Raw genomic sequence first — 12,726 nt, 5'->3', positions numbered from 1 at the left:
ACTTTGATTTCACTAATTTATTTACTTAAGTACCACTCAACAGTTCAGCAATATTGCACAGTATTATTGTACACTAACGTTGAGAGTCTAGGGAGCTCTTCAGGCATATCGGAGGCTCAATTTTGCGTGAACTTATAAGTCTGTGAAATATCTGTTCCGATGGATTCCGGGGAAAAAATCGTCTTTATTTTTTACGGCGACTCATCTACCGCCATAATCAGATATCAAAAGAACTTACTGCTTGCAAAAGAGCGTCGAATGTCAGTACTGATGATAATATAATGGTGTGGGTGCCCGTGTCAGTAGTAAAAACGTTTGTTAGTACCGACACCGGACTTTGTTTTGCAAATGCTGAGTTTTTCAATATCTGATGATGAGAAAAGCCGAAACGATGTAGTAAATGAAGAGACTAAGCGATCCAGACGGTTTTATTCACAAGACAGACTCACAGTTATTGCAAAGAGAAAATATTTCCTTTCATGAGACGGCAACACAGCGACTGTCTACACCAGGTGGTGTCGGAATTGAAGGACAGAGTACGGCTTTTGACAGAATATCGACATACCGATACTTTTTTGTCAAAACGATCGATACAAACCAGCAATATTTTTTCCACCAATGTACTGATATATCGATGTCGAAATGGCAATATCAAGCGCCCATATTTTTATTTTATATTATTTCTAATTTTTGCAATTTTCAATAAATATTTGAATTTGTTCTTTTGTAATTGTAGTAGAGGATAATTTTACTTTCACTGTGCGAGGGAGTCTTACTGCTTTTTGAGCTTTCACCACGTCCAATATTCATCTTCGACTGTGTGAAGCAAATATATTTGGCGACAAAAGAAGTCTGATTGCATCGGGGATGGGTGGGTGGGGGGGGGGGGGGGTAGGAGGCGGTGTGAATGGAATAGATGATTTCCGATGTAAAGAAATATCACACCAATTGCGTTAAAAAACCATTTTTAACACAAATGATGTCCCATTTCTTCACATCGGCATTCTACAAAAACATTTACATGCTGACGTAATCGGCGCTCGGCGTTACCAGCAGAAACTGCGACGTTTTAGCTTCCCCACGCAGTTTTGACACTACAACTGCTAGGTCGCTGGCGTTTGTAGAAATGGGAAAACAGGAAAGTCGACAGGAAGTGACGTGACGCAACCGAACAGTAGACCAGTCGGAGACCTTTTACGGTTTTAATTTTAATAATTAACAGCCTCATTTGCACCGTTTGTCTAGAATTTACTTAGGTTTCAATCGGGATAACCCAACCTTCTTCAGAATAACACTAACTAACGTCTTTCCATAGCGGATGGTTCAAATAGCTCTGAGCACTATGGGACTTAACCTCTGAGGTCATCAGTCCCCTAGAACTAAGAATTACTTAATCCTAACTAACCTAAGGATATCACACAACACCCAGACATCACGAGGCAGAGAAAATCCCTGACCCCGCCGGCAATCGAACCCGAGAACCCGAATGTTGGTTTACAAATCACTTGTCAATGTGGACGGCACTCTTGGTGCTTCGACATCTTCTGGTAAGGGTAAAAAGAACGAAACGAGAGGAGTTTCTAAAACTACTCAATTTGTTCTCATTCATGGACCTACTTTATTTTGTGGTGCGAGGTTAAATTTTTCTTTAATGAAAGTTTCTTCTTCCTCCAGTTTGGGTAACGCATGGCTAACTGTTGCTTTCGTTGCTTGTAACAATGCTGGTAGAGCCGGTTTGGAATCCTTTGAAAGTCGGTAAATCTTAGCTTACCGTACTATACCTGTTTCTGAGATTATTATAGCTAGTGAGGGTTCCTACCTTTTTCCGCACGGGAGTTTGTCTTTGTCATGTCGTAGACGTTGTAAGATAAATTCCGATTGTAGTATTCACTTATGGGTGAAGGCCAGTGGTCCTTCTTCTTTGGAAGATTGTCGCATTGTGGGTGATTGTACTTTATTCACTCCTGGAAATAGAAATAAGAACACCGTGAATTCATTGTCCCAGGAAGGGGAAACTTTATTGACACATTCCTGGGGTCAGATACATCACATGATCACACTGACAGAACCGCAGGCACATAGACACAGGCAACAGAGCATGCACAATGTCGGCACTAGTACAGTGTATATCCACCTTTCGCAGCAATGCAGGCTGCTATTCTCCCATGGAGACGATCGTAGAGATGCTGGATGTAGTCCTGTGGAACGGCTTGCCATGCCATTTCCACCTGGCGCCTCAGTTGGACCAGCGTTCGTGCTGGACGTGCAGACCGCGTGAGACGACGCTTCATCCAGTCCCAAACATGCTCAATGGGGGACAGATCCGGAGATCTTGCTGGCCAGGGTAGTTGACTTACACCTTCTAGAGCACGTTGGGTGGCACGGGATACATGCGGACGTGCATTGTCCTGTTGGAACAGCAAGTTCCCTTGCCGGTCTAGGAATGGTAGAACGATGCGTTCGATGACGGTTTGGATGTACCGTCCACTATTCAGGGTCCCCTCGACGATCACCAGTGGTGTACGGCCAGTGTAGGAGATCGCTCCCCACACCATGATGCCGGGTGTTGGCCCTGTGTGCCTCGGTCGTATGCAGTCCTGATTGTGGCGCTCACCTGCACGGCGCCAAACACCCATACGACCATCATTGGCACCAAGGCAGAAGCGACTCTCATCGCTGAAGACGACACGTCTCCATTCGTCCCTCCATTCACGCCTGTCGCGACACCACTGGAGGCGGGCTGCACGATGTTGGGGCGTGAGCGGAAGACGGCCTAACGGTGTGCGGGACCGTAGCCCAGCTTCATGGAGACGGTTGCGAATGGTCCTCGCCGATACCCCAGGAGCAACAGTGTCCCTAATTTGCTGGGAAGTGGCGGTGCGGTCCCCTACGGCACTGCGTAGGATCCTACAGTCTTGGCGTGCATCCGTGCGTCGCTGCGGTTCGGTCCCAGGTCGACCGGCACGTGCACCTTCCGCCGACCACTGGCGACAACATCGATATACTGTGGAGACCTCACGCCCCACGTGTTGAGCAATTCGGCGGTACGTCCACCCGGCCTCCCGCATGCCCACTATACGCCCTCGCTCAAAGTCCGTCAACTGCACATACGGTTCACGTCCACGCTGTCGCGGCATGTTACCAGTGTTAAAGACTGCGATGGAGCTCCGTATGCCACGGCAAACTGGCTGACACTGACGGCGGCGGTGCACAAATGCTGCGCAGCTAGCGCCATTCGACGGCCAACACCGCGGTTCCTGGTGTTTCCGCTGTGCCGTGCGTGTGATCATTGCTTGTACAGCCCTCTCGCAGTGTCCGGAGCAAGTATGGTGGGTCTGACACACCGGTGTCAATGTGTTCTTTTTTCCATTTCCAGGAGTGTATAATCATTGAAAGCAGTTCTCAATAAACGGCCACAAATACTACACATTGATCTTGCTAAAAGCCGAGAAGCGATTCTTCTTAGTGTTTTAGCTCTCTGGGGCACTCTGGGATGCTCTCTGGGGCACTCTGGGATGCTCAATAGATGTCGAGCACAGTCTCTGATTGGTTATTGTGTTTTTGGCGCGCGATTCAATTTGCGTTGGAGCTGCGGACCCGATATTTTAGAAATATCAGTAGTCCTCTACAGAGAAGGAGAGGAATGTTTCGCCATATCGCCGCACTGAGCCGGAGCGCCGGTCCCTGAGTAACCGTAAAGAACTGTTGTCAAGGGTTCCAGCCGCACCTTTTGTGTGGCGTTGTCGGACGCGCCTGTCCGTTGCCAGCGAGTGCAATTATAGCGGGCAGCGCGCCCGCTTCATCCGTCTGCGTTGATGGGAAAGCGGACGACAGCCGCGAAGGACGCAGAGAGATAGACGAGTAGTGGGAGGAGGGGAGGGGGGGGAGAGAGGAGGACAGACACTGTGTGTGGTGGGTTGAGGGCGGAGGAGCGGGGAGGGGAGCAGGAAGGGAGGGGGGCAGACGAGGACGCCGAGAGGAGGGATTAAGGGCGGCGCTATCTCTAATTTAGGACGGCTTTAGCCCGAGGAAGGAGCCTCCAAATTGGATGCCAACTCGACGAGACGACAGCTAAATTTCTTCAAAGGGCGGCCCTGCCAGCCAGCCAGCCCGGCGCCCGTCTGGTGGGGGGCGGGGGCGGTAAATCCGTTATCGGACGGAGGCGGACCGCCCCGCACCAAATTGGGCGCCACTGGCGGACGGATCCAGCCTCGGAAGCGCAATCTGCGACACGGACGCGCGGCCGGCGGAAATTTGAAGGCAGCTCCTGTTCGGAGGACGTTTCGCTTCTGCGTGTGGACGGGACACGGCGGCATGCGGCGGGGCTAAATACTGGAGCGATAGCGACCGCCGTCCGGAAGTGGCCGAGCGGTTCTAGGCGCTACAGCCTGGAACCGCGCGATCTCTACCGTCGCAGGTTCGAATCCTGCCTCGGGCATGGATGTGTGTGATGTCCTTAGGTTAACTTAGGTTTGAGTAGTTCTAGGGGACTGATGACCTCAGAAGATAAAACCTCCCATAGTGCTCAGAGCCATTTTGATAACGACCGCTTTTTCCAGTGACCCATACAGTCGATGCCAGCGCTTTCTCCGTCATACCGAAGGGAGGTGGCTCAGTGCGTAAGACACTGCCCTCGCATTCGGTAGGCCGACGGTTCAAATACCTAATTAATTTACTTTGGTGTCTACCTTCAACCAATGCCCACCCCGTTAGCCGTGCGGTCTAACGCATGGCTTTCCGGGCGGGAAGGAGCGTCTGGTCCCCGGCACGAATCCTCCCGGCGTATTTGTGTCGAGGTTCGGTGAACCGGCCAGTCTGTCGATGGTTTTTAGGCGGTTTTCCATCTGCTTCGGCGAACGCGGGCTGGTTCCCCTTATTCCGCCTCAATTACACTATGTCGGCGATTGCAGCGCAAACAAGTTTCTCCACGTACGCGTACACCACCATTACTCTACCACGCAAACATAGGGGTTACACTCGTCTGGTGTGAGACGTTCCCTGGGGGATCCACCGGGGGCCGAACCGCACAATAACCCTGGGTTCGGTGTGGGGCGGCGGAGGGGTGAAGTGGACTGCGGTAGTCGTCGTGTGGTTGCGGACCACTGCGGCTGCGGCGGGGACGGAGCCTCTCCGTCGTTTCTAGGCCCCCGGTTAACATACAATACAATACCTTCAACCATGTAAAACTTTTTGAAACATATAACAGCCATTTGACTGTACACGAGGCTTTATTACACAATCTGGGTATCTGCCATGATTAATATCAAGTGTTACAAGCATAAAAAAATATTAGACTTCCATAAAACACGCGTGACAGTTAACTTTATTTTTCTTTATTGTCATTTCATTCTCCTGCCCCTTATGGGCAGCGGCATAATCAGCCGCTCTACAGCCGAGTGACACTACATTTAAAAAAGAGGAAACTATACACAAAGAAGGCGCAAAAAAGATGTAAATAAAAATATAATAGGTGGAGACAAGGGGGGGGGGGGGTTAAAATATACACTGACACAAAGATGTTCATTGTGGGACAGTTAAAAAAGTCGACATGAAGATAAAAAAACACCGTTGGCGTCAATGCACATAAAATACACTGAAGTCACATGGACATGTTAAAAATTGGCCTGGCCAAAGTATAAACACAGTGCAGTACGAAGACACTTAAAAAAACGCTCTAAGAGACGGAGCACACACGACAAGGAATAAGGTCTGCTGGGAGGGTCCTGGCGGGAGGGGGAGTGGTTGAGGAGGGGGAGAGGAGGGTGCAGTGGGGGAGGAAATATGTATTTTCGGTTATATAAACCAATTTTGTCGAAAGGAAATGCGAGAACATTATTTGTGTAATAGGCTAATTTACTGGCAATCAGCGTGACTTCATCACTTGATATGGTTGTGGAATGAAATAGGTCATCAAAAAACAGGTTTTGAACTCTGCACAGATTAAAACCTGTGATATAGTCATCTGTTTAGCTCTACAGCCATATCAAGTAAAGAAGCCATGCTAGTTGCCACTAAATTAGCCTGTTAGACAATGTTTTCCCATTTACTTTTGACTAAATTCGTCGTAACGTGTAATAGGCACACATCTATCGAGACCATCACACAGGCATTCCAAACTATACCAGGATCGACTGCAAATACTATGACAGTTAGGCTGGAGGTCAGAAAACTTGGATTTCATGGTCGAACGGCTGCTCATAAGCCACACATCACGCCGGTAAATGTCAAACGACGCCTGTCTTGGTGTAAGGAGCGCAAACATTGGAGGATTGAACAATGGAAAAACGTTGTGTGGAGTGACGAATCACCGTACACAATGTGTTGATGGCAGGATGTGGGAATGGCGAATGCCCGGTGAACGTCATCTGAAAATTCGGAGGTGGTGGTGTTATGGTGTGGTCGTGTTTTTCATGGAGGGGGCTTGCACCCCTCGTTGTTTCGCGTGGAACTATCACAGCACAGGCCTACATTGATGTTTTAAGCACCTTCTTGCTTCCCATTGTTGAAGGGCAATTTGGGAATGGTGATTGCATCTTTCAACACGATCGAGCACCTGTTCATAATGCATGGCCCGTGGCGGATTGATTACACGACAATAACATCCCTGTAATAGACTGGTCAGCACGGAGTCCTGACCTGAATCCTATAGAGCACCTTTCGAATGTTCTGCAACGCCGACTTCGTGCTAGGACACTCCGTGAAGAACAGGCTCTTATTCCCCAAGAATCCTTCCAGTACCTGACTGAACGTACGCCAGCGAGAATGAAAGCTGCCATCAAGTCTACGGGTGGGCAAACACCATACTGAATTTCAGCATTACCAATGGAGGGCGCCACGAACTTATAAGTCATTTTCAGCCAGGTGAGACATTTTACTTGAATGTCGGTTTGCCTCTGTCGCAGGATAAATACGATATTGTAGTGCCTGTGTTATGCTGAATTATGATACAAAGTTCCTCTAGACTGGCAGGACAGTCGGATAATTCGGGATTCGTCGCTTTTTTTTCTCCTTACAGTGTAGTTTGTGCGTCTTCTGTTTCAGCTTCAGTCATCGCAGATCTGTTGGCTATTATTTCCAACGCAATCATCAGTTTGGACTCTCTACCTAAAAGGAGGCCGTGCTAGTTACTCGCACTTGAGTTCATCTATTCATCTACTTCTATTATTTTTTTCTTGAGCTGCAACAAGACGTTTTTGTGCAAGGTTGTTGCTTAAGCCATGTAGAATATAACAGGCTACCTCGCATTTCATATGCTTGTACTCCGTCTTCAGGCCACGAGTGGCCTACCGGGACCATCCGACCGTCGTGTCATCCTCAGTGGAGGATGCGGATAGGAGGGGCGTGGGGTCAGCGCACCGTTCTTCCGGCCGTTATGATGGTATTCTTGACCGGAGCCGCTACTATTCGGTCGAATAGCTCCTCAGTTGGCACCACGAGGCTGAGTGCACCCCGAAATTCGGCGACAGCGCATGGCGGCCCGGATGGTCACCCATCCAAGTGCCAACCACGCCCGACAGCGCTTATCTTCGGTGATCTCACGGGAACCGGTGTATCCATTGCAGCAAGGCATTTCAAATGCTTGTGCTGAACATATTCTATTTTTACCAGATCTGTCTTCTGCTCTATAGTTTTTCCCTATTGCCTCATATTACGAGGGCAGTTCAATAAGTAATGCAACACATTTTTTTTCTGAAACAGGGGTTGTTTGTCGGAGCCAACGTCGTACTGCATCAATAACTTCTTCATCATCCGCGTAGTGCCTCCCACGGATTGCGTCCTTCATTGGGCCAAACATATGGAAATCCGACGGTGCGAGATCGGGGCTGTAGGGTGCATGAGGAAGAACAGTCCACTGACGTTTTGTGAGCTCCTCTCGGGTGCGAAGACTTGTGTGAGGTCTTGCGTTGTCATGAAGAAGGAGAAGTTCGTTCAGATTTTTGTGCCTACGAACACGCTGAAGTCGTTTCTTCAATTTCTGAAGAGTAGCGCAATACACTTCAGAGTTGATCGTTTGACCATGGGGAAGGACATCGAACAGAATAACCCCTTCAGCGTCCCAGAAGACTGTAACCATGACTTTACCGGCTGAGGGTATGGCTTTAAACTTTTTCTTCGTAGGGGAGTAGGTGTGGCGCCACTCCATTGATTGCCGTTTTGTTTCAGGTTCGAAGTGATGAACCCATGTTTCATCGCCTGTAACAATCTTTGACAAGAAATTGTCACCCTCAGCCACATGACGAGCAAGCAATTCTGCACAGATGGTTCTCCTTTGCTCTTTATGGTGTTCGGTTAGACAACGAGGGACCCAGCGGGAACAAACCTTTGAATATCCCAACTGGTGAACAATTGTGACAGCACTACCAACAGAGATGTCAAGTCGAGCACTGAGTTGTTTGATGGTGATCCGTCGATCATCTCGAACGAGTGTGTTCGCACGCTCCGCCATTGCAGGAGTCACAGGTGTGCACGGCCGGCCCGCACGCGGGAGATCAGACAGTCTTGCTTGACCTTGCGGCGATGATGACACACGCTTTGCCCAACGACTCACCGTGCTTTTGTCCACTGCCAGATCACCGTAGACATTCTGCAAGCGCCTATGAATATCTGAGATGCACTGGTTTTCCGCCAAAAGAAACTCGATCACTGCCCGTTGTTTGCAACGCACATCCGTTACAGACGCCATTTTATAAGCTCCGTACAGCGCTGCCACCTGTCGGAAGTCAATGAAACTATACGAGACGAAGCGGTAATGTTTGAAAATATTCCACAAGAAATTTCCGGTTTTTTCAACCAAAATTGGCCGAGAAAAAAATGAGTTGCATTACTTATTGAACTGCCCTCGTAAAAGGTTTTATTTAGATATCAGAACGCCGTGCTAGACGGGACGGAATCTTGTGGCACGATGGTCGGTACAGCACGGGACTGGCAGCTGAGACCAAATATTCCACCTAACAGGTAATCACGGGGAGACAGTTCGATTAATCACACATCTGCTGCGTTTATCATTTTACTTTCATCATCAACAGAATCACCTACAGCTACACGAGAACCCGTGCCATTCACTTACGTTGCAAGCTGCTCAGGGCCAACGACTCTCGCTATTTGTCTTTCGTAAGATTTCTACCGCACTGCACCTGAGACTATGCGCTGTTCTGCGAGGTCCGCGGTTGCAGAAACAGCAACTCACTTTCTCCTTCACACCAGCTCACATATTAACAGATTATTCAGGCAGTATAGGTTAGAAACGGGAAGCTAATTTCTCCTGCATAAAGTCTGCAAGCCAAAAAGCATTAATATGCGATGCAAAACGCAGAGTCCCGTCTTGATATTCTGCAGTCAAATCTAAACCATTCTGAATGACTACAGATTAACCGCTTGATGGCGCTCGCTAGAGTTCTACCATCTGCACAATGCCATTCCCTCAGTCAGACTGCGTTATTATTTATCTTATTCAATACTAGCTGTACGCTTTTCTGTGGCCCAGTCTGCTTATACGAAAAAGAAGCAAAAAAGAAAGCACACGTCTCTAATCTGTATAGTAATAGGGTATACTAATCTAATTCTTTCCCCTGTCTCTCTACATCTCCCCATCCTCCTTTCATTGACTATCTCCTCCTCTGCCCCCCCCCCCCTCTCTCTCTACATCTTCTCCTCCCCCCTCCCTATTCATTTACTGTTGTCCCCTATCTCTGTCCATACCCTCCTTTTCGTTTTCTATCATTTTCTCCTACCCCTCTGTCCATCTCCTCTTTCCCCATTTCTCTCACCGTTTCAAGTGGTATTCTAATAACAAACAAGTAAGCCATTTATACAACATCCTGTTTGCTATATACACTCCTGGAAATTGAAATAAGAGCACCGTGAATTCCCCAGGAAGGGGAAACTTTATTGACACATTCCTGGGGTCAGATACATCACATGATCACACTGACAGAACCACAGGCACATAGACACAGGCAACAGAGCATGCACAATGTCGGCACTAGTACAGTGTATATCCACCTTTCGCAGCAATGCAGGCTGCTATTCTCCCATGGAGACGATCGTAGAGATGCTGGATGTAGTCCTGTGGAACGGCTTGCCATGCCATTTCCACCTGGCACCTCAATTGGACCAGCGTTCGTGCTGGACGTGCAGACCGCGTGAGACGACGCTTCATCCAGTCCCAAACATGCTCAATGGGGGACAGATCCGGAGATCTTGCTGGCCAGGGTAGTTGACTTACACCTTCTAGAGCACGTTGGGTGGCACGGGATACATGCGGACGTGCATTGTCCTGTTGGAATAGCAAGTTCCCTTGCCGGTCTAGGAATGGTAGAACGATGGGTTCGATGACGGTTTGGATGTACCGTGCACTATTCAGTGTCCCCTCGACGATCACCAGTGGTGTACGGCCAGTGTAGGAGATCGCTCCCCACACCATGATGCCGGGTGTTGGCCCTGTGTGCCTCGGTCGTATGCAGTCCTGATTGTGGCGCTCACCTGCACGGCGCCAAACACGCATACGACCATCATTGGCACCAAGGCAGAAGCGACTCTCATCGCTGAAGACGACACGTCTCCATTCGTCCCTCCATTGACGCCTGTCGCGACACCACTGGAGGCGGGCTGCACGATGTTGGGGCGTGAGCGGAAGACGGCCTAACGGTGTGCGGGACCGTAGCCCAGCTTCATGGAGACGGTTGCGAATGGTCCTCGCCGATACCCCAGGAGCAACAGTGTCCCTAATTTGCTGGGAAGTGGCGGTGCGGTCCCCTACGGCACTGCGTAGGATCCTACGGTGTTGGCGTGCATCCGTGCGTCGCTGCGGTCCGGTCCCAGGTCGACGGGCACGTGCACCTTCCGCCGACCACTGGCGACAACATCGATGTACTGTGGAGACCTCACGCCCCACGTGTTGAGCAATTCGGCGGTACGTCCACCCGGCCTCCCGCATGCCCACTATACGCCCTCGCTCAAAGTCCGTCAACTGCACATACGGTTCACGTCCACGCTGTCGCGGCATGCTACCAGTGTTAAAGACTGCGATGGAGCTCCGTATGCCACGGCAAACTGGCTGACACTGACGGCGGCGGTGCACAAATGCTGCGCAGCTGGCGCCATTCGACGGCCAACACCGCGGTTCCTGGTGTGTCCGCTGTGCCGTGCGTGTGATCATTGCTTGTACAGCCCTCTCGCAGTGTCCGGAGCAAGTATGGTGGGTCTGACACACCGGTGTCAATGTGTTCTTTTTTCCATTTCCAGGAGTGTATATAGCAATCGGGGACAATTGTACCTCGGTGACATGGCGAATTGTCATCGATAAAAATTCGATCTTCGTTCAGGAACACGAAGTCCATGAATGGCTGAATATGGTCTCCAAGTAGCCGAACATCCAGAACACGTAGTCAGTTGCATGTAAACACGGCCCATACCACTGTGGAGACACATCCAGCTTGCAAAGTGCCTCGTTGCCAATCTGGGTCAATGCCTTCGTCGAATCTGCCCCGCACTCAACACTACCATCAGCTAATACCAACTGAAATCGGGACTCATCTGACTAGTCCACAGTTGTCACGAGCCCAGGAGAGGCGCTGCAGCCGATGTCGAGCTGTTATCAATTTACCTCATGCACAGTTGCTTGTCTGGTAGCACTGACAACTCTATGGAAACTCCGCTGCTCTCGGTCAAGTGAAGGCCGTCACGGTTCCACGGTGAGAGGTAATTCCTGAAATTTTGTATTCTCCGCCCACGCTTGACACTGTGCTTCCTCTCGGAATATTGAATTTCCTACCGATTTACGAAATCGTCTCATGCACGTAGCTCCAACTCTCACTCCGCGTCTATTTCACATTCTGCGGCCATAACCACGTCGGAAACCTTTTCACGGGAATCGCCTGAGTACAAATCACAGCTCTCCTAATGCATTTCCCTTTTACACCTTTTGTACGCAAAACTACCACCATTCGTATAATTGTACGAGGTGCGGCTAGAAAAAAACCGGACTGATGCTGGAAAAAACATTTATTCACAATTATTTACAATTTCATGTTATCTCCTTCAATGTACTCTCCTCCTCCGTCTCTACACCCCTCCATACGAATTTTCCACTGTTCATAGCAATGCTGCAGATCATTTTCGGTAAGTCCATACATTACTTCCGTCGCTTTTTCTTTTACTGCTTCAACAGTCTCAAATCTAGTTCCTTTCAAAGCTGACTTGACTTTAGGGAAAAGAAAAAAGTCACAGGGGGCCAAATCAGGTGAGTAGGGTGGATGATCTAAGATGGGAATGTTGTGTTTTGCCAAAAACTTCTTCACTGACAACGCACTGTGAGCTGGGGCATTGTCTTGGTGAAGGATCCATGACTTTTTTCTCCACAAATCGTTCCGTTTTCTCCGTACTCGCTCACGTAGGGTAGCCAGGACGCTAATGTAGTAATGCTGATTCACTGTTTGTCCGTCTGGTACCCAATCAATGTGCACAATCCCTTTGATGTCAAAAAAAAAAATCATCATTGCCTTGAATTTCGATTTTGACATTCGTGCTTTTTTTTTGTCGCGGAGAACCAGGAGTTTTCCAATGCATCGATTGGCGTTTAGTTTCGGGATCGTAAGTAAAAAACCACGATTCATCACAAGTAATAACATTTTGTAAGACGGTGGGATCACTTTCAATGTTTTCCAGGATGTCAGAACAAATCATTCTTCGGCGTTCCTTCTGTTCAATTGTGAGACACTTTGGAAC

This window comes from Schistocerca nitens, chromosome 12 (genome assembly GCF_023898315.1).
Source record: "Schistocerca nitens isolate TAMUIC-IGC-003100 chromosome 12, iqSchNite1.1, whole genome shotgun sequence".
NCBI classification, from domain to species: Eukaryota; Metazoa; Arthropoda; class Insecta; order Orthoptera; family Acrididae; genus Schistocerca; species Schistocerca nitens.
The sequence above is the reverse complement of the archived record's forward strand: the minus strand, read 5'-3'. Positions refer to the sequence as shown.